Raw genomic sequence first — 15,574 nt, forward strand, 5'->3', positions numbered from 1 at the left:
GTGTTTAAAATTGGTCTGTTAGCATATTTGTGATACCGCTACGTGTGTTTTGACCGCCACCCAGGTCCTTCCTTCAAGGTGTTTTCGAACCCGGGTGGGCTCCACACTGCAAAATCACCTTCGGTAACCGAAAGAAAAATTAAGGAAATGTCCAATGAGGTAATCCATCTGTTACCTTCAAAATAAAAGCCAAGTGTGTGAAGTCGACATGTGTGTCAGGATCATATCCGCGAAACGTGAGGAATGCTAACACGCTCCGTATTTATTTGGTCCAATTCGGTCTTCCATCTCTTATCAGCTGCCCAACCCGCTGTCTGGCCATTTTTCGACCGATGCCGGCGTTCCTGCGTGAGACCAAGATGGAGCGGCGGCGGGAACGATATCCTCGGCAGGGAAACGCTGTGGGTGATACGGCGGGAATGTGAGCGACACAAACAGGCCATCACTCTGAAGCATCGCAGGACGTGTTGGAAACATGTCTGGAATTCAGGTGGGAACTTTAAAAATACGACCGTCTTCGTCGGTTGTTCTCAGAATGGTGCGAAGTTCTCTTTGGTTTCTTTCGACGTTTTTCCCAAAACTAAATTTCTAGATTTCTTTCATATTCCTGATTTGCCTGTGGAGGTTCTCAGTCAACCAGATCATGATGAATTCTTGTCAAAATCATCTTGTGGTTGCAACTGGACTTGAATTTCTTCATTTGAAGACATTTCACCCCTCATCTGAGAGGCCTCTTCCGTTCTAGTGACCTGTGGGGAGATTCTGAATATAAGTGAAGTTACAGAAAGTGAAGGGAAGAACTAGTAACCATGCGACTAGTAAACATGGACTATCAGAAGTGTTTTTATCGTCTCCCTGCACTGCTTCCATGGGAAGAACCCCGTTAGCCGTTAGCTAACTCTAGAATTATTTTTCCAAAGATCTTGATGTTCCTCTGCGAGCCCTGGAAACCCCTCTGCAGGTCCACGGGCCAGAAGACCCGGGACCTCTGCCCCAGTGATGGGCGCGGCTTATGAGATCCACCAATCACCAAGCACCTATGAGTTCCTACGTAACCGTGCAAAGAGCCTCGGACTTGGTGCTAAGAAGGTCCCAGGAGCTGAAGGTCCCTGGTCACTGGCTCCTTTGCTATCATCATCTTTCTTGAGAAGGTTCTCAAAGATCCCAAAAGCTCCTCCAGTGTGAAAGCAGCTAAAGAAAGACAGTGTTTGATGCGCATCAATAGCTTTTCCAGCCTTTTATTTTTTCTGTAAGGATTATAAGAATAGTCTCGATCTGGTGTATTTCACTTTTCTGTGCCGTCGTTTTTATCAAATCACATCGGAGACGGGATCATCGGTCACCCAGACGGCCGGCCACGGCGTAACCCCTGCCCCCCCCCCCCCCCCCCCCGGATGGTGATTGATCGCGCGTTGGTTTGATTTCCACAACGTCACAGACTTGCTAATCGGCTCAATCCGGACGGCCGATAAAAGAAATGCCCAGAACGAGACGGCTCCCCTCCCGCTTCCCGGACACGGGGGGGTGGGGGGGGGGGGGTGAAATTGGGGTGAAAGTCAGCTCTGCCATTCAGCGTCCATCAACACAGGCGGGATTGATGACATCATCAGATAGAGCCCAACTTAATAGTGGTTTGTTGTCAGTGAGCGGCGGCGGCGTGCTGGTGTGAAGGGTTGCGTCACAACCGGAGCCGCATGGCTGCTGAGGATCTGGCGCGGTGGGGCCGCCGTTGTGTTTATGGAGCCGGGCTGGAGATTAGGACGGCTGCGGGCGTGCACGCACTCACACACACGCACACACACACACACAGACGCTCGCCATGTACACTGGCTGCTCCCCTCCTTCTTTTTCTGGGGTCCCCTTATCGAGGGCCTGGAGACTGGAGCAGTGACATTATCTCCACATGTGGGGAGGATGTGTGTGTGTGCGTGTGTGTGTGTGTGTGTGTGTGTGTTTGTGAAACACAGAGAGAGATTGAAGTGCACGCGGCTGACTTGAAAAGGGTCAGAGCGTCAGATACGGCTGTCGCCAGCGCCGTCATGCCCTGGAAACTCCAACGCAACCCCGGCGAGGCATCGTGGGAGGAGCCGGCAGCCACCCCTTATCGCCTGCCGAGGTCGATACTCACCGATGCTGCTGAAATATGCACAAACGGGGGAGATGACCTCATTCCGGACAAGCTGGTCCAACTTTTCTTTCTGGAGATTTTATTTTCCCCTCCGCTTAAAAAGTGGCGTGAAAGTGCGCGGCTTCGAGAGGCGGGGGGCCGAAGGTCAAAGCGGACGTGAAGGTCGAACTGGTTTACGAAAGGGGGTTATGTACAAAAACAGTGCATGATCAGCATGCGCGGGTGTGTGTGTGTGTGTGTGTGTGTGTGTGTGTGTGATAAGGTACATGGTGATGGCGCCATGTTGATCCTCCTCACAACAGCGCTTCAGTCATTCCCAGGCCTGCCCACATCTTTTAATGAGTGCGTGTTCTGCATGAGTGTGCCGCAGGGAGACTTGTCGGCCGAGTGTGTTTTCTGTATTCCTGGATATTGTGTGTGTGTGTGTGTGTGTGTGTGTGTGTGTGTGTGTGTGTGTGTGTGGCGTCTCCAGAGAGGGGCATTGTGATACTATTGTTTGTGAAATCTAATCTGTGTGTTGCATAGGGTTTGGGGGGATGGAGGGGCTCGGGTGCGAGGGATGGTGCGCATGCACGCATGTGTGCCGTGTGTGTGTGTGTGTGTGTGTGTGTGTGTGTATGTGCACGTGTGTGTTGTTTGGAGGACATTGTGCTGAGCTTGAGGTCTTCAGCAGCCTCTTTCTCCATTAATGCTCCATTAGCCAAATTAGAGGCCTAATTGGGGAGGCGAGGAGAGCCCTGAAAGGGAGTGTGTGTGTGTGTGTGTCATTGTGTGTGTGCGCGCGTCTGTGTGTGTGTTTCTGTGCGTGTGTGTGTGTTGTCATTCACCGCAAATACAGACATTCAAAGGGACATTTCATTTCAGTTCAGAGGGCTGTGAATGAATGAAGGTGCAACAGCGGGCAAGTTCTCAGGGCGGATGCTGGACGGCGTCCGACCACGATGACAGTCCCCGACGCGCCCGCCTTAAAGGGCCGGCGGCGGCCAATGCCATTAGCGGGTTATTAGCTAATTTGCTAGCTACTTACTGCGTTTACCGCTGCGAGAGCCCCAGCGGTAGGGACACTAACTGGATGAGACACAGGATAGGTGTGGAGTTCATTTCGTGATTGTGTATGTGCACGTGTGTGTGTGTGCGCGCGCGCATGCGCGCGCCAGGTATTTCTTGTATCACCCAAACACACACCAGCTAAATCGCGCGCTGCTTACTTGTGTGCTCTGTTTTAGCTCGACGTCAATACGTTGCTTTTTGCTTTATTTTGCTTCCCGCTATGTGTGTCACATTTTGACCCCTAGAATATTCCTTCACTATCCTGTTTATACCTCTAAATCTGCAGCAACATACTGTACAACATCCCTTTTTTTTTTTAAAGGCCCCGACCACCATCAACAGGATGTTCCAGAAGTCTCCATGGTCACCGTTAACTCTGCTGTTGTCCACGTCTTGGTTGGTGCACCATCACATCCTTTAAAAGTCAATGAAGTTGAACATTTGAGTGCAGCCCCATCCTAAGAGCCGCCCGGTGCACGCCTGGTCACACAACTGCTTTGGGAAAACAAAAAAAACAACAACAAAAAAAAGGGGCGTGAGCGTGCACGCTCAACGCAGATGGCATTTTTTATTTTTTTTTTTGCTGCAATGTTCCCCCACATGCCGGTGTGACTGGGCATGCGTGCTGATAAGTCAGGTCGGAGTGAAGCCTCCGCCCGGGTGAAAGTTCCCAGACACGCCGGTGCTCTGTAGTAGCCAAACAAACAGCCACGCAATTGGCTGCGAATGACCGGGCGGGTCGACATGGCAACAAAAAACGGGACCCAAGTTCTCAGCACCGAAATAATGGAAGAACGGTGTATCTCGATGTGAAGACGGGGTTGAAATGATGGCTTTATGATGGTGGGCGTTCAGGGTCAGTGGAAGAGCCCAGAATAGAGAGGAAGCTCCGCCTCCTCAGCGGGGGAAGGACGGGGGGGGGGGGGGGGGGGGGGGTCTTATCTGGCAGCCAGAGGCCAGCGCACCCAGAGACAGGAAGTGGAAGCAGGACTGGGCTGGAGCGCATGGATCCCGAGTACACTGGACTTCTTCTGAAATCAGACATGCTTTTATTTTGGTTCATAGGAAGTGACCCTTCAGTAGATCCGGCAGCAATAAGAGCTTCGGCCTCTCGGCCAGCGGGTCTCTGCTCGGATTCACACCGGAAGGCCTTTCAGTGCGGAGTCTCCATGTTGTCCTTGTCTCCAAACACATGAGATGAGATGAGAACAACTTTATTAATCCTGAAGGAAATTGTTGTGCCAGAGTTTCAAGTTAAAAAAAAAAAACATAACAGTAATAGATAATAGTAGAAAGGAGGAAGAATAAGAAATATAATGAAATATGAATTGTCTTAACTGTTAGCAGTAACTACAAAGATTGAAGATTCCCTGCGGCTGAGGGAAGAAAGAGTGAACTGTGACCATGGAGACTTCAGGAACATCCTGTTGATGATGGTCGGGGCCTTCCAAAAAAAAAGGATGTTGTACAGTATGTTGCTGCAGATTTAGTGGTATAAACAGGATAGTGAAGGAATATTCTAGGGGTCAAAATGTGACACACATGCAGGATGGACACCCTGAATGATCACTTTTCTCTATATGTGACCATGTGATTGACAGCTGGTCCAACCAGTGACCTTTTCCCAAAAACATTATCAGTCTACTTTACACTTTCAGTCCTCCAGGTGTGTGACTGACCGTTAGTGGATGTGCAAGGAGATGATTTGTGGGTTCCTCTCTCATGGACCCCCCTGCGGCGGCTCGGGGGACGCATGAGGACATTGTCTCTTCCCACTGCCGCGGCTGTGTTTACTCAGAAAACATCCAGGTATTGTCCTGTGGGATCGACATTTCTGGACCTGAACGTGCACGCGTGAGTGCGTGCGTGCGTGCGTGCGTGCGTGCGTGCGTGTGTGTGTCGTCTTTCGCACTGGTGATTTACGCCTTCTACCCTGTTCTAGATCTGACCATCCCTCTGCTTCTCCTGCAGAGAATTTATTTCTCCTAAATAAATACACATCACCTTCACTTTCCAGCAGGGGATTAACAGGATTAACCCCTCGACGTCCAAAGCGTCACCGATGCCCCTGTAATTACCTCAGGGTGCAATTATTGTCTCCACCTCTCTCCCCGATCAATCAGTTTCTCCCCCCGCGGCTCCGAAGCGCATCGATTATCAGGTGACGCCGATGTGGTGACAAGCTGGCGGCGTGGCCGCGTGTTATAATCATTTCCAGGAAGCCGTGATTTGCGTTGGTTCCACCGAGAGTGATGGCGTGTCTGTTCACGTTGGCTGAATTTAGATGAAATTAATTTTTGTACTTGTTCTTCTCAGATCTATTTCTCTAGTGGTGACCGTTTGGTCCATCTGTGGAGGTAGCAATCCATGGTTCTTCTCCGGGACTGATGCCCGGACCAGCTGACTGTCTCAGGAGCCCCGAGGCGTTTCCTGGATCTATAGACAGCAGAACCTCGACTTATGAATTTAATTAATTCTTTGACTCCATTCGCAAAGAGAAATGTTTGTGAGACGAATCAATGTTTCCCATGGAAATCAATGTAAATCCCATTGATCTGTTTTCCAGCTCCAAAGCCATATTGTACTCTTAGAAACTTTTAAATGGGTTTATTTGTGGCAAAAAAACAGAAAGGAACTTCAAGTAACCTTAATTATTGCTGTGTTTGTACTTGGCATTTTCTCTGCTAATGCTAACACCATCTCGCCGTCTTTCATTCATCCAAACTAACAATATCTTTACTACATTAACTTCGTTAGTCGCCCCTTTAGCCACATCAGCCGTCTTTGGTGCATCTTTGCTCTTCCAGATTGTACAGATGGTTGACTCCGCCATGCCGTAGAGCTTGGCGAGATCTGTAACACAAACACTATTCTCATGTTTAGCTATTATTTCCCTCTTCAGGTGGATTGTAATACTTAAGTTCTTTTTAACACCACCATCACTGGTGCTTTTCACCTTTTTGGGACCCTTAATGAGGCTAGCTTACTGAAAAAGCGTTACAACAGTAGAACACGATGGTGAACAATGTAAACAACGCAGAGTAGCACGCACGACTGCTGCTATGCTACATCACCAAAATGTGGATAGCCTATCATTTTGTTTACTTATGTGTTCATGTACTGAGTTTTGTTTGTAGCTCAATTCAAAACGTAATCGCAAACTCTATTTATGTGCTGATTCGTTCCTAATTAGGGGTGTTTGTAAGCCGAGGTATCATTTGGATCAATCTGGAGGCCACCTGATAGCTGGACATCGTGGTGGCACCTTGTAACACTTCCAAACCACATTCACTCCTTTGGACCAGCCGCTGATCTCTGACTTCCTCCCTTGGACACCTGCACCCCTCACCCTATCTTCAGGACTAAGCCCCTCCTCCACTAGAGGGCAGTGCAGAGGTCAGAGCTCACTGCCGAGTTCCGACAACAGAGAGCGGCCTTGTCCCAGGTCATACTAACGACATTTTTTCTTCTTCTTCTTTATTCCTTTCACTGGTCCTACTTGGGCATACCGCGCAGCACTACTCCCCAAGACTTGCAGCTGTACTGCTCCGTTTGGTACGTTCGGCTACAAGCTCCCCGAGAAACTGCAGACTCATACAGGAAGTGAACAGAGGACAGGAAGTTTGGCCCTATGCTAGCATACATGAGCCTGTACCATTGGACAGTGATACAGTGAATCAGGGCTAGCTCGAATGAAGTTCAAGGTCCAAATGTGACAGAGGATGGAAAAGCGGACTTTGTCATTTATCACTTCAAGTACCGGTATGCTTTTGAGAGAGCGGCCATGGGTGGGGGAGGTCCGTAACTGGTCCTCCAGTTCCACGATCCCATTCGCTCCCATTCATGCAAAACGTAAACAAACGGTGTCCATCTTTGATTTCTTCCGTCTTTTTCACCCATGAAGATTTTCTTCTCGTCGTGGATCACAAAAAGACCCCCCCCCCCAGGCCCCCCGCTGCAGTCCAGTTATAGCAACGTTTCACTCCAGGGGCTTGTAATTGAATAACTCCATCCCTATAAAAGCAATTGTAGTGTTATTATCTTCTTAGGGCCCCATTTGTGCAGAGTGGCACTTAGAGCGGGATAGTCAGGGGGACTAATCTCATATTTGGATTTCTTAGTCATCAGATTCCCCACCGACGGGCCAATGTCATTGCCGCGTTGCCGCCGCCACCGCCCGCCACCCGCTCCGGGCCAGCGTGATGATGATGATGAGGTCGCGGCGACCTCCTGGCTGATGAGGCGGTGTTTGCGCGTGTGCAAGGGTGTGTACGGTGAGTATTGGCAGGAGTTCGCTCATCAATGAGGTCACCGTTTAGCACGCGTGTGTGTGTTTGTGCGTGTTTGTGTGCGCGCACGCGCGGGTTTGCCAAGGCGCTGTCAGTGTGTGAGGTCGTTTAGCACATTTGCGGGGCTTGCTGGTTGGAAGGAGGGGCAGATAGAGGAGGCGGGGAGGGCGAATATTGATGAGTTTGATGGGCTGTCGCCGGGAATCATTTTCCCGCGCTGATGTCGGCCTTTTAAAAAAAACCCAGTCATTTTATTTGCTTCGGCCACTTTTCTGCCGGATTTCGTTTTCGGCAAAGGTTTCCTCGCCGCCAGCACAGCGGGAATCGGCATTTGTTCAACTGGAATTTTTAAGGAAACGTGTTTAAAGTTTGGACAATGCACTCGTGAATGCGACGCGGTGACGACAAGGCTGAAGATGCTAATGCTCAACTCCACACTCACTCGTGTCCAGACTGTTTTTCCTCCGCAGGCTTGAAATGGAAGAGCTTTGTTTATGTTTGTTTTTGCAAGACCTTCTTGCGAAAGGCTCTTCGACACCAACCCTGTCTCTCCCTCGACTCTTCCCGCCAAGGTCCATCCTTGTCTGCGTTCTGTTCCTACAAATTTTCTCCGGTTGCCAGAGCTAACAGTAAAGTGTCTGAGTTCTCAACCTGTTGGTGTGGAGTTATAAAGTTGTAAACTTCTCACAAATATTTTTGCCTCTTACGCAGTGAGGGAACTTTTTGCTGCTCCCAGAACCTTTTCAGGAACCTGGCTGTTTCTTGCTGCGCTCGGACAGCAGAGGACCCAGGAGCCATTTCAGCTCCAGGTTCTTTTTACGATAGGAACTCATAGCTAATTGATGGTACTCATAAGTCCCGCCCATTACCAGATACTTCTTATGGACCTCACAGTTTGTTTGTTTTTTTTTAAAAACATCCTGGTCACTGATCTATTCTCCAAGCTCCTCTGTCCTGCTTCGCTTCAAATGGGTTTCCGGGTCTTGCATAGGAAGATCTAATTTTGGGCAAATAAATACATTTTTAGCGAACCAGTTTCTTCACATGGCAAAGCAGAAGATGAAAACACTTCAGTCATCTAATTGTCCAAGGTTATTATTCCCATCATGCAGAACATGGACGCAGTTGCAGCTTCCACCTCCACGTTGTCCATGTCGTCCTCCTCTTCTTCTGCTTCGGCAGTGGTTTGTTCATGACTGTGGTGCTCGAGGTAGAACATGTCCGGTTTGAATTTGGCTCCTGGAACTAGACTCCTCCAGAGGAACCTGGAGAAAAAGCATCCAACTATTCCCGCCATGCAGAACATGAACAATGTAGCAGCTTCCACCTCCAGGCTTCCTTCTTCTTTGGTGGTTTCTTTTTAGTTGTCGAGCTGAACGTGCACGTTGCATTACCCTGGAGGAGGCTAGTCGTCTCACACCAACTAACTTCGTGTTCCTTCCATCCATAAATCTCCTCTGTGGTCTTCCTCAAGACCTCCTGCCTGGCAGCTCCGACCCCAGCATCCTTCCACCAATATATCCACCATCTCTCCTCTGTCCTCTGACTTTATCTCCAGAACAACCACATGCTGCCCCTCTGCTGGACTTTTACCCGCAAATGTCTCACACACTTTCACCGGGACAAGAACCGAAAGTCCAAATAGCACAATTCCACATGCGGGGGTCAAAGGTTACTCTCCGAACGGTCCGGCGCCATCGCCGAGATGTCTTTTCGCTGCCAGAGGCCAAGCAACCCGACGGGTGCCAGACCAAATAAACACCGGGCGCGTTCGCCCCGGGTTCCGGGTGGAGCGTGCACAGCGGTGGCGACGGGGGGGGGGGAGGTGTGGCGGGCACCCCCACCCCGCGGACACATAGCGGGGGACGCTAGCGCGGGGTCGCAGCCGGTATCGATCCGCCGACATAGGATTATACAGTCTGGCTCTATAGGCTTAGCGGCCTCTATTTCCCTGGCAGAACAGATAGACTGACTTTGGCTCTATAGATATCAGGATCAATGCAAATCTGCTTTCCCCCCCCCCGCCGGGTCAATTTTAAGCGAATTCCATTAGCCATAAGTAAAACTTTTTCTCGGGTAATGTGATTAAGGTGGGGGCGAGGCGGCGTACGGGGGGGCCTCGCCCACGGAGAGCCTCTGAAAGCGGTGAAACGTTTCTCCTCTTCTTCTTCCTCCTCCCTTTGTCCCATTTCGTTGCTTGGCGTTTTGTTTTTTTTTCCCCTCCTCCTCCATCCCCCGACGGCGACCACGGAAGTGACGACAACACTGAGAGACTTGAAGGCACACACACCCACCCACCCACACACACACACACACACACACACAAGAGACGGAAGGACTTTAACAGCCATCGCTTTTTGGTTTGTCGGATGTCATCTTCTTGTTTTGCCGTTCAGAGCGTCAGGCAGACAGAGGGACGTGTTATCCAACTGAAGATCAATACCCAACATTGATAACAAACTGATAATCCTGTACAGACTCGAATACAACCATGGTTGTAACCATGAGTGTGAATAGTTGTATGTCTCTATACAACACGAGAGTGAATTGTATTGTTTTGCTATATGACGTGAATGAGAGGGTGAATGGCTGTAGGTCTCTGTTTTAGGTTGAAAATGAATGAGTGAATAGTCTTATGTCGCTATATCACCTGTGAATGAGAGGGTGAATGGCTGTATGTTTGTATATACAGTATACCCTTGTTTTTCGCGGGGGTTACGTTCCAAAAAGAACCCGTGATAGGCAAAATCCGTGTAGTAGAAACCTTTATTTTTTTTTTACAATTATTATACTGTTAAATACTCTATCATACATTGAAAAGAAAGAACAAACCATTTTACAGGCTCAATCATTTGTTTCACAAATTAAAGTACTGTACTCCAACAAACAACTTCTGTACTGTACTGTCAAATAATAATTTTAATCATCAATGTGAACAGAAGGCTTCAAATTGCAGAGATTAGCACCGCCCACCGCGACCTTATTGCTGCTGAGAAACTTATTGCTGCTGTCGTCCTTATGTTTTTTTCTTCCTTCTTTATGGAACGAACGGAAGATTCATTCATTCCGTAATGCCGACCCACAGCCGCATAGCTTTTACCTTCCCTTAGCATGTCCAGAAGTTTAACTTTATCTGCGATAGATAGCATCTTCCGCTGCCTTTCGGGCCCTGCTGCAGGTGCTTTTGTCGGTCCAGAGCGTTTTGTCAACATTATGGGTTTTAGAGAAACTGGAAATTGCAAGAGAATTTGCACTCTTCACAACATGAAAATGAGAGAGTGAATTGTCTTATATCTCTAGAGGAGGTGAGAATGAAAGGATGAACGGCTTTATCTCTTTATGGTTTAATGTCCCGGCGCCACATGTGAATGAGTGAGTGAATAGCCGTATGTTTCTATATAACATGAAAATGAGAGCGTGAATGTTTGTATATTTCTATGATGTGTGAATGAGTGATGAGTTTTATGTCTCTATGTGACATGAAAATGAGAGAGTGAATGGTCCCGCCTGCCAAATGGCAGCTGGAATCGACTCCAGCAACCTTTGACCCTGAATGAAGGACAAGCTGCATGAGTGCATGAATGAATATCAAACTTTTGAAAAAAAAAAATTTGAATCCTGCATCATGAGATCACATCCAACCCTTCCATTCACAGCGTGAATACTGGGATTTAGATTCACTCTTACGGAATAGAATCCCTTCATTATTCTTCATTTGAATTTGCTTGGAAATTTGTTTGGAAAGTTCTCTGGTATTTTGGTGTAGCGGCCCAGGCCGTCTGACGGTCAATAATAGCCCAGGAGGTGAGACGGTAACAGGATAACTGACGTCCCCTGATTGGCCGCGATGCATCTGGGGAAAATAGACTGATGAGAAACAAAACACACACACACGAATGATCCCGAACATTGTCCTGAGGTAGAAAATTGAATCAGAGTGACACAAGAGTTGGCGTTTTATTCTCAGAGCTCCCGGCGGGCCTCAGCCACGCTAACAAAAGCGTAGCTGGTGCGGGCGGCGGGCGGACGTGCAGGCCGGCCCTCTTTGCGCCCTAATTTACTTTCCCTTACAGTAATTTGTTTCGCGTGGGAGGGTCGGAGGGCGGCTCTCGGCAGCTGGACATAAACGCTCTTTGTTGCGCTGACGCACAGGACGGAGAGGTTGCCGGCTGTCGGACACCGGCATTGTCCGGGGCCCCGTCGGTACCGGAGGCCCGGCTCCCTCGGATCGGAGCAGACGGCGTCTCCTTCATCCAGTTTCCACGGATGTTATGATGATCCAGAAGGTCTGGTTGGATTCCCACAGGGGGCCTTTCTGCGCAGAGTCTCCATGTTCCTACGGGTTCTCTGGGTTTTTCACACAGTCCAAACACATGCAGGAGGTCAGCAGAGACCTCCAAGTGTCCAGACGTGTGAATGAGAGGGTGAATGAGTTTCTATCTATGTGATGTGTGGATGAAAGAGTGAATATCGTGTCATTTTTTATGTGTGGCTGAAAGAGTATCTACAGGACTGTCTCAGAAAATTAGAATATTGTGATAAAGTTCTTTATCTTCTGTAAACCAATTCTTTTGCCTTCAAGAAACAGGTAAAAACTGTTCTCATTCAGGACTTTTTACTGCACTGATGCCCCAGATCAGGTTAGGCAGCAAGTTAGGCTATGCAGTGTGTGTGTGTGTGTGTACGTTTGTGTATGTCTTTGTCCAAAAAAAAAAAAAAAAAAAAACTCACTAACCCAAGCTTACTGTTCTTTATGTTTCCTGTGCATTGTGTATTTGCAAGTGTATTTGCAGTCCCTATGTCCTCTATTGTAAGTCGCTTTGGATAAAAGCGTCTGCCAAATGCAATGTAATGCAATGTAATGTAAAAAACCCAAACCCCGTTATACAGGCAGTTCAGTCCCTGTATGATCGGTGTCGGAGCTCGGTTCTAATTGCCGGTTGTAAGTCGGACCCGTTTCCGGTGAGAGTTGGACTCCACCAGGGCTGCCCTTTGTCACCGACTCTGTTCCTAACTTTTATGAACAGAATTTCTAGGCCCAGCCAGGGTGTCGAGGGGATCCGCTTTGGCGGCCGCAGAATCAAGTCGCTCCTTTTCGCAAACGATGTGGTTCTGTTGGCTTCATCGGGCCATGATCTCCAGCTCTCCCTGGAACGATTAGCAGACGAGTGTGAAGCGGCCAGGATGAGGATCAGCACCTCCAAATCCAAGACCATGGTGGTCAACCGGAAACGGGTGGAATGTCCACTCCAGGTCGGGGAAGAGATCTTGATTTCAAGTATCTTGGTCTCTTGTTAACAAGTGAGGGAAGGATGAAGCGGGAGATCAACAGGTGGATCGGTGCAACGTCTGCAGTGGTGCGGTACCGGTCTGTCACGGTGAAGAGGGAGCTGGGCCGGAAAGCGAAGCTCTCAATTTACCGGCCGATCTACGTTCGCGCTCCTGCCAATGGTCGTGAGCTGTAGGTAGTGACCGAAAGAACGAGATCATGGTTACAAGTGGCCGAAATAAGTTTTCTCCACAGGGACGCCGGGCTCTCCTTTAGAGATAGGGTAAGAAGTTCGGTCGTCCGAGAGGAGCTCGGAAATAGAGCCGCTGCTGCTCCACATCGAGAGGAGTCAGATGAGGTGGCCCAGCATCTGGTCAGGATGCTTCCTGGACCCAGGACACGCCGGAGAGACTATGTCTCCAGGCCGGTCTGGTCAGGTCAGGCCGGTCCCCCCAGAGGAGCTGAACCATGTGGCGGGGCAGAGGGAAGTCTGGACCTCACTGCTACTGCTGCTCCCCCGCGGGGAAAGATGGATGGATGGATGGATACACAGAAAGATTTTATTTAACATCTAATTAAATACCCGCCGTAAATTTTTTTTTTCTGAACAGTGCCTGTAACAGATCTGGTTAAAAAAAACGAAAGTTCATTAGCCTGGCAGGAAAAGTCATTGATCGCAATCTCCTTCTTTGTCATTAGCACTAAAACCGCTAAAGTCATCTTCTTCAGTGTCAGAATGAATCAAGATTTCTTCGTTACACACACATATGTGTCTTCAGCATTTATGTGTAATTTAATTGATGAATTAGCTGCATAATTTAACCAGAGTTGTTCATAGTTTGTGAAAATAGTCTGCTTGTAGTCCAGAAATTATAATATTTCTACTTCTCTGGTGCCGTGTGTGTGTGTGTGTGTGTGTGTGTGTGTGTGTGTGTGTGTGTGTGTGTGTGTGTGTTCCTGGTCCCTCCAGTGTCAGTCTGGTGCCGTTGGGGTGCAGCAGCCGGGCCAGCGAGCTGCTGACAGGGCGCTGAATCAGCAGCGGGGAGCTCAGAAAAGCCGTGGAGACGGGGGTTCGGGGACGCCGGCCGTCATTAGCCTCAACATAATCGAATCATTTCACTCATTCAGAAGTTCTCGGGCCCCGACGCGGCCCGGGTGACGAACGCTGTCTGGAGGGTTTCATCCTCCCCTCCGTCTCACTCTGACAGGAAGAACCGAGGGCCTCCGCGTGAGCCTCGCCGCCGCCATTGCTGCCGCTGCCAAATGAGCTCACTTAACGTCTTTTAATTGTCGGTGTGTGTTTTGCGGCAGAAGCCGGAAACACGTGGTGACAGGAAGTGTTTACCGATCGCAACGCCCGGGTGATGCAAAACCCCGTGAAGAGAGCGTTCGACTATTTCGACTTGCGTTTGCATCCTGAAACTTGAAAAAAAACATCTAAAATCCTTCATATTTATAATCTTTAAAAAGGGTGGATTTGAAAGAGAACAACATAATGTGATGTCTGAGGTCTCCGCTGGCTCCTCGCCCTTCACTTCCCGAGCAGCTGAAAAGACATTTTTTAACTTTATTTGTCATCACTGCGGAAGATTCAATAAAATACAGTTTCAATATAACTAAATAAAACCAAATATTTGCAATATGTGAATGATAAATAAGTATGAAATAGTAATGTAAAAAGGGATGTGGCGTGGCACAGGATACACGCATCAACGCTTTTCTTACGTTTGTCTCCCCCTAGAGGCCAAAGGTGGAACTGCACCTTCCGCCCACCAGGCTGGCCTCGGGATGACTTAGGTTTTTGCACGAAATTCCAGACGGCAAAACACAAGAGAATCGCAAAAGGGAACAGATTTAAAGGTTATTAAAAGTGGAAAAAATAACAAGGGACATTTGTTTTATTCTGAGGGAAAGGATAATTTACGCTGGATGTACTCGGTGTTGTTCTTAGAGAAGTGTGTGTTTCCATTGCCGCGTCTCGGCGGGGGCTCGGAGTGGATCGGACCCAGAATCCCGTCAAACCCTTCCATGAAGAGAAATCAAATAAATTATATGAAGCCCAGTTGGGTGTATGTACACATATATAGTTCACATTTATTTATCCTTTGTAAGTTTATTTAAAAAATGCCATTGGGTAGACATTTAACGAGCGTGTGTGTGTGTGTGTGCATGTGTGTGTGTGTGTATCCAGCGTTGTATTTGCTCAGGCCGGGGGTCTTGGTGACAGATGCACGAGGCACTTGAACGCCTCTCGGAGAGAGATTTACGGCTCCCTGGAACTTTGGGCTCCTGTGAATCCAAGCTGGCAGGAGAGGAGCGACCGCCGTCGTCAATTCATCAACGCCAACGGCCGCCCGTCTCACATGTGGCGTCTTCACCTAGCGTCCTCGTGTGTGTGTGTGTCTGATCTCCAGACAGTAACACACATCATCTTTTTTGACCTTGCCCTGATTCCTGTTTTGTCTCCATTTTTTCATCGCTTTTTAAAAAAACAAGAAAAATGGTGGTTACGGCGGTTATCAGCTCAAACACACACTCCGAGGTTCGACCGATGTGCGACCCCGCAGAGTCGAGGGGAGCACGTTTGCCCCTGCGATGTTTTTTGGAGATGGTAAAGCGGCGACTCTGGTATTTGCGTTTAAAAAACGAAGGCCCTCGTGCCATTTGCGTTTTCGTCATCCACGCCTAAAAGGGGTGGCAATATCAAAAAGGATTTCCTGGTTCGATAATGGTTGAGTGAAAAAAAAAATCAAATGAAAAGATCGTGAATTGGGATTTTAATCACATTACGCGTTGATGCTCAAATGATTCTTGACAACAAAACAAAAGAGTGTGTGA

General features: G+C 48.6%; 1 long non-coding RNA gene across 1 annotated transcript; it reads left to right on the forward strand.

Annotated features, from left to right (window-relative positions):
- Window positions 1–13,867, forward strand: LOC147230430 (uncharacterized). The gene is made up of 3 exons (XR_015106717.1): window positions 1–159; window positions 299–490; window positions 13,707–13,867. It is a non-coding gene; the product is annotated as an uncharacterized LOC147230430 (long non-coding RNA).
- The last annotated feature ends 1,707 nt before the right edge of the window (window positions 13,868–15,574 follow it).

Source organism: Fistularia commersonii, chromosome 10 (genome assembly GCF_037954325.1).
Source record: "Fistularia commersonii isolate RoL2024-O1a breed Wild chromosome 10, RoL_Fcom_v1.0, whole genome shotgun sequence".
Classification (NCBI taxonomy): domain Eukaryota; kingdom Metazoa; phylum Chordata; class Actinopteri; order Syngnathiformes; family Fistulariidae; genus Fistularia; species Fistularia commersonii.